The sequence below is a fragment of the Pteropus medius genome, unplaced genomic scaffold, assembly GCF_902729225.1.
Source record: "Pteropus medius unplaced genomic scaffold, Ma_sr-lr_union100, whole genome shotgun sequence".
NCBI classification, from domain to species: Eukaryota; Metazoa; Chordata; class Mammalia; order Chiroptera; family Pteropodidae; genus Pteropus; species Pteropus medius.
In genome coordinates, this window is record NW_024340848.1 from 1,223,406 (window position 1) to 1,239,483 (window position 16,078).

A 16,078-nucleotide genomic window follows, 5' to 3' on the forward strand; every position below is an offset into this window, starting at 1 on the left:
TTAAACAAGAGTATCAGAGAGGCTAAAAGGAATTCATAAATATATTTTAAAATTAAACCAAATTTATATAAAATGAACAGGAAAGACTTATGAGAGAATAATATTTCAAAGAGTTGTAAGTGGGAGCCCAGATTAAGTCACTCAAAGATCTATATAAAAGTGATTTGATTATGATCATCTGTTTGGATATACAGCTCATGTTGCTCTTGATGGCATAAATAGTAGCTCAGGTTTATTCCCATTAAGTGGGTAGTTTTTTAGAGTATAATTTAATTATTCAATAGAAAGCTATAAAGCAATGAATACAAACAAGCAGCATCTTCAAACCAAAAAGTTCATTTCCATACATTCTACTAATAATAAATAAATTATACAGAAAAGATTAGTTACACATAATTTTATCTATAATAAACAGAAATACATGCATTTTTAAAGATAAATACATGCAAAATAGTCATAGGAACAATAGTCCTAATAACTCCAAGGTATAAAGACATCAATGCGCCCAAGGTTTTTAGATTTTTAGATTAAATATTAACCCAACCAATTTCTCAGGAGAAATTTTTGTGGAAAATAGGAAAGTCAATATAGTATTTATATGAAATTCAAAGGAACACTGATAGCCAGAAATGTCAAGTTGAAGAATGATTTAGAATATGTGTTATACCAACATATAATTTCAAGGAAAAAGAAAATCTAATTATGACAATATAGAAATTAAGAGATTGTGATATTGTGCAAGGATTGTCAAATTAACCAATGGAAATAATGCATGCATAAGAGAACTCTTTGATTTTTACTGTTGATACTGAAAAACAGTGATGAAATGAAAAACCATCAAATAAATTGTGTTGGGTCAATTGGGTTAGTATCAGAGAAATGAGCAACATGATGATAGCATTGTTCCCTAAAACAATCAATTTCAGGTAAATTGTAGATCAAAATGTAAAAGGTTAAAGAATAAAGATTCTGGAAATTAATATAGGAAAATATCTTCCTTATTTTACCATTTGATGAAATCGCCTAAATAGGGAATATAAAGTAATAACTACAAAAGTTAAAGAACACCTGTTTATTAAGAGATACCATTAAGATAATGACAGCACAACATATAATGTGGCTGAAGATATCTTTGAATATGTGAATAACGTAAAGGCAAAGAGCTTATATAAGAAAATATAATGTAATCCTAAAATAAATAGAAAAAATACAAACCTGTAGAAATGTCAAAGGAATCTTAAAATGATACTAAAATTTTAAAAAATACATTAAGTGCCAAATAAGCATAGGAATTAAAAAGGAAATCTATGTCACCAAAGACATAAAATTGTGATATAGGTAGAAAAAATGATACAGAAATGTGATGGTTAATTTTATGTGTCCACTTGACTAGGCTTTGGCACTTGGTTGAACACTAGTCTAGATGCTCCTATGAAGGTACATTTTACAATCAGTTGACTTTAAAACAGTTTACTCCTCATAATATAGGTAGATCTCATTCAATCTTTTGAAGGCCTTAAAAACAAAATGAAACAAAAACAGAAAAAATAGGATTTTCAAATAAAATAATCTGCCTAAAGGCTAATATAGAAACCCAGATTTCCAGCCTTCTATGCCTGTTCTACAGCTTTTTGGATCGCCAGTCCTTATAGCCATGTGACCTACTTTTTTAAAGTTTCTCTCTCTTTCTCTCTCTCTATATATATACTCTTTATCTCTCTCTCTCTCTCTCTCCTCTCTCTTTCTCTCTCTCTCTCTCTCTCTCTATATATATATACACACACACACACACATATATATACATACATCCATATATATATACATATACATATACATATACATATACATATACACACAGAGATAATTTCATTTTAAAAGTTCAGTGTCTGTAAGTGTTTACTTCCAGAATAGTCACGTGAGGAGCTACACAGACTACTCCCAGGAAAAAAAATCAGTTACCTTAAATTTTCATTACTCCCTGAAATGTATCAATCTATAATCCTTCACCTCATCATCATTCATCATCATCATTACATACATTATCTATCATTACCCATAGAAATGTTTTTCTATGTTCACATAAAAAAAAAAACAGTACAAAATGTAATTTCTAAACTGTTTCAAAATTACCATGTCTTTTTAATGAAATGGGGTGATTTTTTCTAAGCTGAGCTCTTTCCAAGCAAAAAAAAAATGTTAATTTTTTTGAAATGAAACCATAGATCTACTTGTTCTAGGCATTGGTGGTAATTCAATATAATTTTAAAATGTCAAACTGTTTTTGAGAATGGAATAAACATTATACTTACAATTTAAATGAAAGATTCTAAGGATCCAAACTCAGAAATCAAGTTTATTTATTAAAAGGTGCCATTTCAGCAGGTGGCATGGAATTCTCTTTGAGTCATTTGCTTCACTGGTGAAGCACTGGTGTTACATTAACAATCATCATCAAGACATGAAAAGTAAATGTATTCTTTATAGAGTTTTTTTTTTTAATTAACATAGAGTAAATTACTCCAGTTTTATTTAAAATAAACAGAATAAAAGTGTGATAGAAAAATGAAATGTTGTCACTAAAATGTATACTTCTGTTTCATCATGTTAGCTTTTCACTTTGATGCTTAGATTGAACTGTTTCACAAGTAAATATAACTGGTTAGCTCATATTTATTCATGGAGAGAAAACAACCCCCACTGAGTAGCTCCAAACAAGAATATTCCCCTAAACCTAAACCACTCTGAATCTTGAAGCCCAGAATTGAATAAAGCTCAGAGTGAGCCATGTGCAGAGATGGAGGGAATCGAAACCCACACTGGATGTTGTTTGTTCCTTTACAATCTGTAACTGCTGTAACTGCCTACTAATTCTCCCTGCCTAAGAGATTAAACTCAGTTACAACCCAAAACCTGTGTGATTTGCAAAAAATTTTTTTCATATTGACCTAGAAGTTTCTCTTTTATTTTGTTATTTTTCTATTATTTTTTTCAAAAACCTTCTAATGGTCATTGGTTACTGTTGTAGATTAAAAGCAGTTATAGAATAGCACTATTATTAAACTAAAATAGATAACACAATACTAATAATAAGGTCCATGCAACAAGGTAATTATTTTATTTGCTTTTGTTAATTAATCCACCGAAGAGGTAGTTAGTTATTTGTTACAGACACTGTTGTAAATGGTGATCATGTAGGCATAAAACCTAACATAGCTCTACTTTTCTTAACTTATGTACTAATAATGAACAAATTGTAATATTAAAAATGAAAGCAGCTTTAAATTGATGCTATTCATTCCATGATATTGAGAAAAATATTAAAATAAAGGATGGTAGTTTAAATTATAATGCTGAGCAAGGCTATAATATATTTCTTGTGTTTTATAAATTACTCAAAATTAAAGGATGGCATATAATTTATAAATTTTCATAAAAACGCATATTTAATTTTGTATGAAATAGATACGATATTCCTTCTTTTTATATGTAACCTTAAGGTAGATTTATTTAGGTAGATACATGTCTCAACATACATTTTTTTTCTCTTCTGTAATTGCACACACTTTCCTTCATCCCAATCTCTTTCTCTTTTAATCTCCTTAAATCTCTTGCTTCTGAGTAGGCCATTACATCTTAATGAGGCCATGGAAGAGCTTCAGAGAAGTTTCTGTTGCATTATAAAAGGGACAGACTTGAGCAGAAAGTGAGTTCTTGCTGCAATCACCTTCTTCTTCCTGTTTTTACTATAAATGAGATACTTAGAACAGGGGAAGATATCTCATGAAGACAAAGTTATGCAAAAAAAGAAAAAATACAGCCAACATTCAATGGATAAACAGAGAAAAATTTCCCAGACTTTTTTAAAGAAGTAACTGTTCTTTTTTTCAAGTTACTATTTACCAGACTCATCTAATTCATACAATTATACATTAGAATGTCCACATGATCCTTGTTCAAAATTTTTATTTACATTCTTTATTTTATTGGCATCTACATTTTACCACTTCTAGCTCCCATTACATTTTATGCTCAAAATAAAATATTGTCAATCTATTTGTTAGAGATGCAAACACTGCCTGCTATGTACTGGACACTAAATACATATCGATAATAATTTGAATAAATGAAATCTAATATGCATATTTTCTATGTGAGTACTCCTCAAAATATACATACATGTGACTATATAACCATTTGCATCAGACATTTAAATATACTTTGTAGAATTTATTCTCTGAAATAAGTAAGTAATAAAATAGATCAAATTTTCTTTTCAAAGTGAATTATGCTTATCCCAGCAAAATTTATGACTGATTACATATTTATGTACTTGAAATAATAAAAAATTAACAAAATATTTAAATAAACATTGGAATTGGTATAATTTGTGGTTTTTACCCTCAGAGTTGTGTGCCAATTTATCTTTTGTTTCTCTACTCGATGATTGTTACTTGATCATTGAATTTAATTTATTTAATAAAAAACAGCATCATTTTTATTTTAGATTAAATAAATTTGGAAAATATAGAATAAAAAGATGAAGTGTAAATTTACCAAATATTTGAGTAAAATAAAATGATTTGGCTACAAGTCCTTTTATGAGAGACCAGAGAATTAACAAGATAGAGATTATTTTTACCAACTAAAGTTTTACTATATTAAATGATTTTTAGTAGTCTCTGTCATATAGGTAAAATTAAGGCCATTTTTTTTTTCTGTGGAAATTCAATACATACTATTTAGAGTCGATATAATTCCATCGTATTATAGTTATGAATTGTATTGTACTTTTGGATATAGAATTTGTTTCCAATTTTTTGACATTACAAAAATTTAAACAAATTAATTGCATGATAGTTTCTAAGAAATGTTATCTTCTACTTATATAATAATCAATTGAATATGGTTATTTCTATGCATCTATGACACATAGAAATTTCTTCCATCTTCATTTTAATATATTTTTTTCTCATTATCTCTTTATGGAGCTTAGGTTTCATGAGTTTTTTTTTCTTTATTTTTCTAAAGTAGAGAATTTTAAAGCATAGTATGTAGATATCTATGGCATGACATTTATGCATTCTAATCATGATACAGGACAATTGACATTAACAAAAAAAGTATTTGTGTGTGTGTGTGTGTGTGTGTGTGTGTATTTAACTCAGCAGAATGTCATATCCCTTCTAATTATACATTAGGCCTGAAAGTTCTAAGGTCTCTCATGGTTGAAAGAGAGACAAAAGTGAGGTCTGATATGCGGTAGAAACCAAAGAACTAATTGAAGAGGACAAAGGGAGAAGAGACACGTTGATGTTCATTAAGTGGGGAAACTTTGTGACCTGAAAAGTTAGTCAGTAGAAGAACTCAATGAATGTTTGTAACATTTGAACTCTGTGTCTTACCTTGATATCCAATGTCTCACATCTAAACTGTACATCATGAAGAAAAGTCATCTGAGGAGAACATGGCCAGCCATTTAGTTGTTAACTGTAATCACATAAGTTACTATGTGTTTAACATAATTGCTATTACCCAGTTATCAACGAAATTGTATCACCTATTTCATGAGAAACATTTGGAGTTGCATTAGTAGTGAATACAATATCAAAGAAATAAGTAAAGATAGCAATATTGGAAATAATGACATCAGCAAAATGAGCTTTTCTGTTGTAGATGTGAGCTTTCTCCAAAGGCGTTTTTGAAATATTTCAAAAATATCAGGAATATTCACTAATTAACAGGTAACATATAGGATTCCATAGTGTCTCATAAATAAGTTGTTGTAGCATTTTGCCTCAGAAATACTTTTTGCATGTTCTAAAGTTGTTATTATGATATTTGAGGACCAACTAAGTTCTTTTAATGATCCAGGATACCTGTGGACACTCAGGGAAAAAATACAGAAAATCATTGCTCATTGTATTGATCTAATTAGAAATACTTTTGTGCAGCAAAACCTAGAAGAAGTATACTTTATATGTTTTCAATAGAAAGTGACAATACAAACAAAATTCTGCTAATAACATTATTTCACTCATTATATCTAGAACCAACTGGATGTAACATCGAATATGGTATGGCTCATGTGAAAAGCTAATTTTTCATATATTTCATGTAAAGTTCCATTATGAGGAATAGAACTATTTGAAAGCCTGTTTTAAAGCAAGTGTTTTAAGTAGGAAGAAACGAAGTGTCATCAAATAACCCCTTCATTCCCAATGGGAATTCCTTTCTGAGTGAGTTAACTCCATGAAACATGCTGATAACCTTCTGCTTGGAACAGAAAGACTGTTACACTCTATGTGGCCTTCCTGGCCCATGCATATAGATCAGTTTATTGAATGAGCTGAACTACATAGGGGACCAGCATAAAGCAACTTTATCGTCCTCCAAAATTGTCTTGCCACCTACTCTTTCATCTTGTTTTTCTCATCTAGGATAAACTATCTGTTTTTGTCAGTCAATAGAAGATGATTGTTTATTGTTCACATAACAAAATAGAGTACAAAAAAATATGAAAGCACTGAACTCAATTTAATTTAAATAAAGTTCAAGGCTATCCCTAGCAAGAAAAATCACCATGGGAAGAAAACATATTTAGTCTTTTCTCTTTCCTCACTTAAGCTCATCCTTTTTCCTCATTCTGACTGTTGTTTTAGGCTTCAGCACATTTTGGACAAAAGAACCAAGATAGGTAAGGGACATAACTTACAGAGATAGTCGACTCTTCACTGGTTATTTCTAGCTATGGCATGCTTCAAATAATGAATTATTTTTCTTTTGTGGATTATTTGCTATAGGTATTTCAGAGAACCTCCAACAGTATGACATCTCATAATTTCCTTGATATTAGTAATGGCCCACACAAATGGGTAACTTTTTTAAGAGGCATGTACTACAGTTTCTTGTCACAGTTTCTCATATGGCCCACTGGGAACATATAATCTCTGCTCTGTTGCAATCTAGGATGACCAGAAGGCTAACATGCACTTTCATTTTAACATTCTAGATTTCTCATTTATGAATAAATCGTACAGAACAAAATAGTAAAAAAACTTTATTGAACAGATAAATTGATTTATCTTTATTAAAAACTTTATTCAACAAATATATTACTGATAAAGCCAAATAAAAATATTTTGAAAGATGATAATTGAAACTCATCTAAAGAGAATAGCATAGGTATGCAGAAACTCATCTATATCTATCACCTATCATCTATCATCATCATCTATCTCATCATCATCTACTTATCAATAAAGTGGGTATAACATAAAGAATGAGTAGTAGGAGTTATGAATTGACAATATGGAGAAGAAAAATAAAATAAATATAATCTACTTTATTTCAATGGAATAAAAATTCCAGTGTATAGTTTTAAACTCAAAACTAAAGTAAATTAAAAAATCAATTAATGACATTGAAAAATAGAATTCATTAGATGAAGCCACCTTATTCATTGTGAAACATATTACTCTTTGACTTATTCATTTATGAACTATTTAATTTAAATTGTATAGCTAGTTTTAACTAAACTATTTCTATAATATAATTTCAAAACATTTGTTTAATTTATTAATACATAAATTGTATACATTTATTAATAATGCTTCTTTTGAAAGTTCTAATTATTTTCTTTATAAAAAGATAACTTTATTCTAAGGACAAAATGAATACACAATAATATAAATACCTGCTTGAGAAAAATTACTGAATAAAAATAAACAATAAATATGGACACATAAGTTCCAGCCTTTACTTTTATTATCCACATAGAAATCTGATTAGATTTATCCTTTGGTCATCATTTATTGTCAAATTTGTAGCAACTATTTTATTTTATTTTGGTCTTACACAATTAATTTTATGTCTTACCAAGTATATTAATTCAAATAATGAACTAAACTGGTATGTAGAAATAGGACGATTTATGTGCTTTTTTTTAACTTTGTTATATGTTGGGGGCCTAATTTACATTACTGAATAATTATATGTATCTAATGTACCCTTTTAGTTCCACAGTCATTCAGAATAAATTTCATAGAAATTTTTTTTCAAATTTTAATATTTTTAAAAATTGCATTACCCATGCCATTAATGACTAATATATGCAATATACTTATATATATTAATATTTATATATTTTACAATTTGAAATGGAATCGTTTTACTTTCTGGTAAAAAATATTGCTCATATAGAATATATGTTCATCACTTAAGAAAATAAATTAGTGAGAAATGAAGATTAAATTACTGCTGTAACTGAGATTCAGTTCAACCTCACCTGTGCCACAAGCGCAGATTTAAATCTGTTATCCTACTAAAACAAACTCGTTTAAGAACTAAAACTTTGAAGCAGGATAGTAAGAATTTACTATAGATTGTGGGTTTTTCCAATTGCATTTCTAGTAATTGATCAATAATTCACTGAGTCTGATCTCATCGCAAAAGGACAAATTTGGTTTCCTCAAGCATCAAACAAAGAGTAAATAATTACAGTACATCTATTAATGTTTTATGGGAAAACAGATAAATATTAAATACTTCTTTAAAAATAAGCAACACAAAATAATAAACTTAGGTGATAAACTTTTTAAAAAGAGAATTAACAATCTGTAATGTTAATGGATCTTAGAAGTTGCATTTATTCCTAGACACAACAGAATATATCCACACTTTGAATAAATTAGTATAAAAATGTTTATAGCATATTATTTCTTCCTACAGTGTAAAAAAATTCATTTTGATATAAAGAAGCATTATAAAATGAATTATTTTATATTATGAATAATTATATATAATAAAATTTCATAGTACATTTTTCATAAATTATGAATACATTGAGTTTAGCTTTGAGAGACAAAGATGTAACATTTTGCTTTTAAACACAAAGGAAAACAGAGAAGCAAAAATTAAAGAAGTACACTTAGATTTAGAGGTAAAAATTACAGTTATAGGGTATATTAACATTTTTAAAGGATGAAGTCATTCTGTAATTCTTCAAAATCCCATGGCAAATATTTGCAAAACTAGGTTTAAATTCATGTTTATTGGTTTATGTTGAGACCTACATTTTTTATAGTTTATAAAATAATTTGAGATTATTTTAAAATACCATAACAACCAAAATAAGAACTTATTTTGAGGCAATGCAAAGAGATTTTTTTTTTCTTTTGGTATGTCAATGAAGGAGACTGCAAATTTACTTTTTGACCTAACCTCCTGATCAGGAGTAGGCAAATTATGTGCTGCTAGCCAAATCCAATATGCCACCTGTTTGGTGAGCTAAGAATGTTTTGTTTTATTTTAACGTTTTAAATGACTCAGTTTAAATGGCTATATAAGTACCTACAAAATATTTTCAATTTTGCCCTTGGGTCTACAAGCTTGATGAATTTGCTATTTGGCTCTTTACAGAAAACGATTGTCAACCTCTGAGATCCGAAGCTTAAACTGATGCACTTTGTAAAGTGCATCAGTTTTGAAATCCGTATGTTGACATGTCTACAACATGTTTTTTAGTTCCTATAAAACAATTGCAAACAAGTATTTTCATCTATCTTTTGTTGTTGCTCTTTACTATTATCATTATCTAAAAGCAATATATATTTTCATCTGCTAGGCAGAAAACTGCTAGACGGGTAACAATGAAATTATCTTTATAAAAGTAATTAAATGATACAAAAATATAGAATGATTAGATTCACATATTTCTTTTTAGGAACTAAAAGTTTTTAGTGGCATCTAGGGAAAAAAAAGGGAGGCACAAGCCATGTAAACATATAACAGCCCATACAGTAAGATAAAACAAGGCATAATAAAATGATGTACTGATATAGTCAATGATAATATATCATACCTAAGAAATTCATCAATGTAGAGTAGGCTTCATTATCTCAATACATACCTGAAGACCTTGGAAAAAATGTATATACTTTATAAAATTAGGTTAACTCATCGATGCCTTAAAATTTGTCCCTGAAAAATAAAAATATAACACAGTACTTCAATATATCAAAATTTGACACAAAAACATGAAAATATATATAACATAATATTCCAATATATAATTTTTCCTAAATACATTGGGTATGACAAAAAAATGATTTTATTCTTGTTCTCAAAGCTACTTTCAAACATTAAGATTTCACATGCTTTGTAACAAATAAAAATTTGTTACACAAATAAAGCTGTTATCTTATTTTTAAAAGATTATTGTAGAATAATCAAATGAAAATATTTTGCTGTTTTAAGCTCAGTACAGAATCTTATTTCTTTTTACTCTAGCAGATGTACTAAACCCTCTTTCTGTGCCTTTTGTACACTGATCTGCTTTTATGCAATTTCAGTTATTGGCAATGCACAGTGGTGAAGTGATGATTCTTTCAGACTTTATGTTTGGATCCAAATCCAGGCTCCAAAATTTCTTATCTGTATGCACTTGGAGAAGTTATTTAGCCACTTTGTGCCTCAGTTTTCTCATCTGTAAAATTGGATTGCTGTACTATATATCTGATAGGTTGATGCATGGATTGAAGAATTGCTATACATTAATTACTTACAACAGGGTCCTACTCAGAACATTACTCAGAAATCACAAATTGGATTTTTAACAGGTGTGTATGTGTATGTGTGTGTATTATTGTAAAATTATCGTATATCATTTGGAATTTCTCTTAAATAGTAATAGCTATACTACTAACAACATAGTCACTTAATTTATGATTATCTTCATGGAAAGGAAACTTCCTTGAAAGTCATAACCATTATTTAAATTAAATATATTATAATACAATATTGATTTTTTGACAAATATTTAGCAATATGAAAGCATATAAAATAATTTAAAGTTGATTTCACTTTTAATTTCTTGATTTATTATGAAACTTGAGATCTTAGCAAAACAACTGCATCTAAGAATAGAAAATACTTGTATATATTATTTTTTCCCATTAATGCCATCTTCTTAAGGTGGAGAGGAGAGGGGTGGTAGATGGGATTAAAGGGGTCAAATATAAGGGGTATGGGGAGAGTGAAGTGGGTAAAGAGGATCAAATATATGGTAGCTGAAGGAAACTGGACTTTAGGTGGTGAAAGCATAATAGAATATACAGATGTTAAATGATATAATTATATAATTGTATTAACCAATGTTACCCCAATAAACTTAATTTAATAAATAAATAAATACTAAAGAAAAAACACCAGTAGGAAAATTAAAATATCAAAGTATCTCACTCTGAAATTATTTGATATATTTCATTGCTTGAACAATAATTTGTCTATAAAATTAGCATTTTTTTACATTACATTTCAATTATCCCAATTAAGACAAAATCATTACTTTCCTTTTAAATACTAATTCAGTAGTAAAAGTCTAAAACAAGTTATTAAAATTACCCATGTACTGTTACAGTAAAGACATATTTTGAATACTTGGGGCAACATGATGTATTAGTATATTGAGAGTTAGTAAGTTAGCATCATGGTGATATTTTCTTTCATAATAACCCTCTTGTGCCTACCTAAATTGGAATGCAATATTTGTTAAAGAGAAGATTGAATTTATTAATGAATTAATTATACTGTTTAGAATTTAGTTTTCTGTGTGTTAAAGTACAATACAAAATGAAGGCTGAATTTGCAAATTCCCTGAGCAGACAAAACCATTTAAGACACATAAGCAAAACCTAATTTAGCTTATTCTGCAAAAAAGGGAAACTTAACTTGAGCTGCTTCTTATATATGACTCTGAAAATCATAAAAGAAGCAATCTGTTCCCCAAATTGGCATGAAATAACCACTTTAACCAATCCCCTATCACAACAAAAACTCTAATGATATAACCAATCATTATAGAGGATAAATAGCCTCTGTATTTTCACTACGTAAGCTGTCTTAGAACAGTACACCTCTCAATCCACTGTTGATTTGAGAGCTCTCAATGTGTCAACTCTTTTTATATACACAATAAACTCATACTAAATACCATTTTACTGATCTCATTGTGGGGGCCCTTTGAGTCTAGTTCTGTGACAATGGACTAATCCCATACTTATGAAGCCAAATCTGACTACTGAGTACTTCAAATGCATAATATGAAAGAACAAAGATCTGAGTTCTATGGTGTCATTTTTCAGCTTTGGAAATGTTTGTCATTAAAAGAAATATGCTAATAAGCAATCAGAGGGAATCCAATAAAATTTGTTACCCAGATTTCTATTGACTTAGACATAAATTTCATGCATTACAACACTGATGAATTATTTTGGTAATGTCTGTGCTCTAGGATTTTTTTTTGCATCCTCAAAATATTTTATTAGCATGTTAACCTGTGAAATAACTTTAAAAAAATAGATTTTTATTGTTATTGCTTATATAAATCTTCAAAAATAGGTAACCAACATATAACATGACATAATTATAAAAACTAGAACATATCAGAAAAGTATTATTTAATAAGTGACTAATTTGAGTTTTGATAAACCTTTAACAAATTAATGTAATAAAAAATAAGTTATCAAAATCTACTATGTAGCACAGTGACTGGAATGCAAAAGGCATTTCAAAAATATTTGATAAAAAAAGCAGGAAAAGATTAATCTGAAAATAAAGAATAGAAAAATATCAAAATATATAAATGGAGATCACTATGCATATAAAAGTTCATTTTCTTCAGATTTTTTTACAAAAAATATTCAATAATAAATTTCAGTACAAGAACATTTTCCATTAAATTTAAAATATATCCAGTTTCCAAAAATAGCTTAGAGGTAAGTTATTATTGTTATTACCATTATCATTATTTTAAATATGAAATGTAATTGAGTAGTGGAAAGAATGTGAGATTCGGAGTCTGAGAGATAAGTCTGAATCTCTATTCTGTCGTGAATTTTTTTCTATGGTATTTAAAGTTGCGTACTCTGAGATTTAACAACTTCATCAGTCAAAAAGTATTAAACTATATAACATTCAAGGTTGTTATAAAAATTGAATGATACATGTTTTTAGATTTTCAGATACATATCATTGAATTATTATACAGTTTTCAGGTATGTGTCATTGAATTATTATACAGTTTTCTCAAATTAGTGTGGGTACCCATAAAAAATAGTGCTTATAAAAATAAAAATCAGTAGCTACATAAGCTTAGAAGAAAATAATCATGAAATTCTTAAATTTTACCTAACCATCTTTCATAAAACTATTTGAAACATATCTCAAAGATGAATATCTTGTTTTAAGTACATATTTTCCTGGGACATGAAAAAAGGGTAGTCAACAAATGATTTAGTATATTTTCTTCACACAGTATCATAGCCTATGCTACAAGGAAAACTTAGAAACAAAATTACTAAATCATATTTTGAATTCGTTCTTGTACATGCCTCATAACAAAAAGCATTTACTGTTTGGCACTAATCCTCAAAATAGTCATTTTGGGAGTTTTAAATCTCACGGAAATTCAATATCCATCTCTAGTGAATAAGGAAATTAATAATTGATAAATGAAGATCTGTCCTTATCTTTACTTTTTATTTTAATGCATTATTATAATCATGCTCTAAAATTCCTTAACTTATAAATGGAAATCAGCTAGGTCTCTGTCTGTTCTAAGTCAAGTAAAATGTATCTAAATTATTAAATATTTTTATATATGTTTAAACCTTTATTTACAATTAAATATTACAGAGATTTTTCTATTATTACCTATTTTCCTTACCTTTCTGATTTCTATCTCCTAATATGACCAAAATGAAGTATTTGTTATCCTCCAAATTTGCATTTCTTCTATTGTTCCAAAATCAGTAAAAAACAAAGCAAAGGAAAATAAAAAGCTCCACATACTCAGTTGATAATGCCATAACACCAGTGATTCTTGATTTTTACTCTCAAACACCAAATATAAATAAATAAATAAGAATATTAATTCTAACTCAAAACATAGTTTTTGATTCAGCTAATCCCCCCCTTTTTTTTTTTGCCACTTATCTAAGAAACCAACAAACCTCCTGAAGTAATGAAAAATAAACTTATATTTAGCCATCTCTACTTCTAATTTTGCCTTGCATCACAGTAATGCACTTTCCACAAACAGTTGGAATAACTTTTAAAATGACAAACTTAAATATGAAGCTTTCCTACTTAAAAGCCATTCACAAATTTCCATTGCTCTTAGAATACTTCCCAAACATCTTTATCCTTTAAGTGAACAGCATCTGCACATTGATCTCTGCCATTCTAATTTTCCTCTTGCTTAGCTATTACCTGATTAACAGCTTCCAGTATTACTAGCCTTCTTTTATTTCATTCAGTAAATGATTTTTTCTTTTCCTCCACCTCCTCCTCTTCATCCTCATCTTTTTCTTCTTTTTCTTTTTCTTCTTATTATTTTGGCTCAGTAATTTATAATCTTTTTTCTCCTTCTAGAATCCAGTGCCCTACCCCAACTCTTCCCCTCTTATTCCAACATAATCTTCATCTATCATCATAAGAATTGAGGATTCTGACTCCTGGTTAAAAGGATGTGATTTTGCAGATCTGACCACGGGCATTACAAAGGCTTCACCTGACAACCCTCATGGGAAAGATGCTCTCCCCACTAGATTTGTGTACAGCCTATGTACCACTGTCCCTGAAGAGAGCTGCAGTCAAGCTCTCAGACCTCCTAACAAGTCATACACTTTCACATATTTTACTTCCTGGCCCAAGTACCTTCATTGCTAGTTCTTTTATTCTAAGTCCTCAGGCAGAGGTCTTCAGGCACCTCTACTGAGGCCTCCTTATGATGGAGGGAGAGGAAAAATGAAGACACTTTTCCTGACTCTGACTCGATATCCAAAATATACAGCACTTTTCCTCTCCTAGCTCTCCCTGCTTGTCCTTCTTGAAAACTTATGGTCCCTAAAACTGCTTGGGCTATGAGATTCCTCAGCAGTGAGAAGACTCCCCTGTCTTCACTGACCAGCTGACCCTCAACCTGTGCATGGGTCCATGGAGGAAAATGGAACAAAGAGAATCAATTACTTCTCTAGTTTTAGTCTCTTGCTTTTACCATTACAGTAAGAGTTAAGAAAGGCTTAACACTTTAATTTTGTGTTTGTTGCTTTAATTGGCTACTGTGGCACTGGGTAACTTAGCACTCTCTCTTTGGTGAAATGTCTGCTTATTACTTTCCCAATTTTTAATTAAATTGTGTGTTTAACTGATGAGTATGGAGAGTTCTTTGTATATTATAGGTTTAATTTTGTTGCTCAACATGTGATTTGTAAATATTTTTCCCAGTCAGTAGCTTTTCCTTTTATAACTGGTTTTCACAAAACAGTTATTTCATTTTGATAGAGTACAACTTATCAAAATTTTCTTTTATAAATCATATTTTTGGTGTCAAGTCTAAAAACTCTTTGCCTAGCCTGAGATACAAATTTTTCTCCTATTTTTTTAAAAATAAATTAGCTTCAAATTTTATGCATGTGATCGTTTTTGAATTATTTTATTTATAAGGTTTAAGATTTAGATTAGGTTCACTTTTCCCCATTGATATCCAGTTGCTCCAGAACCATTTATTAGAAAAGTTATCTTTCTTCTATTGAATTATCATGAAAAAGTACATTTTAAGTTAAAAAGACAAATATTTTTTTCTCCAAATTTAGAGGGAGGAAGAAGGAAAATATGCTGGTACCTCACCTACTGGCCTATGCAGAATCGAATCTTTATCTGAACACTTGAATGTCCATAAGTCTACCCTCCACAAGAAGGTAAAGGGCACCCCTCACAGTAATCTGTAGACAGACTGCTTATTGTAGGTGATTGTGGAGCTGCTAGTTAACAACTGCTCACAATGACAATTATGGATAAGTACTCAGTAAGAAGCTCACTTTTGGTGGCAGCTTAGAAAAATGAGAAGCAAGAAACAACTAATTGGAGTAAAAGCTGCATAAAATAATAAGCACCCCAAATCTCTCCTTCACCTGGAGCAGTTAATTATTCTACAAATGTAGTGCATATTTTTAAAACAAAGTTATAGCAGGAGTATGTGTATATGCATGTGTACATGTGTATTTGTGTGTTTCTTTTT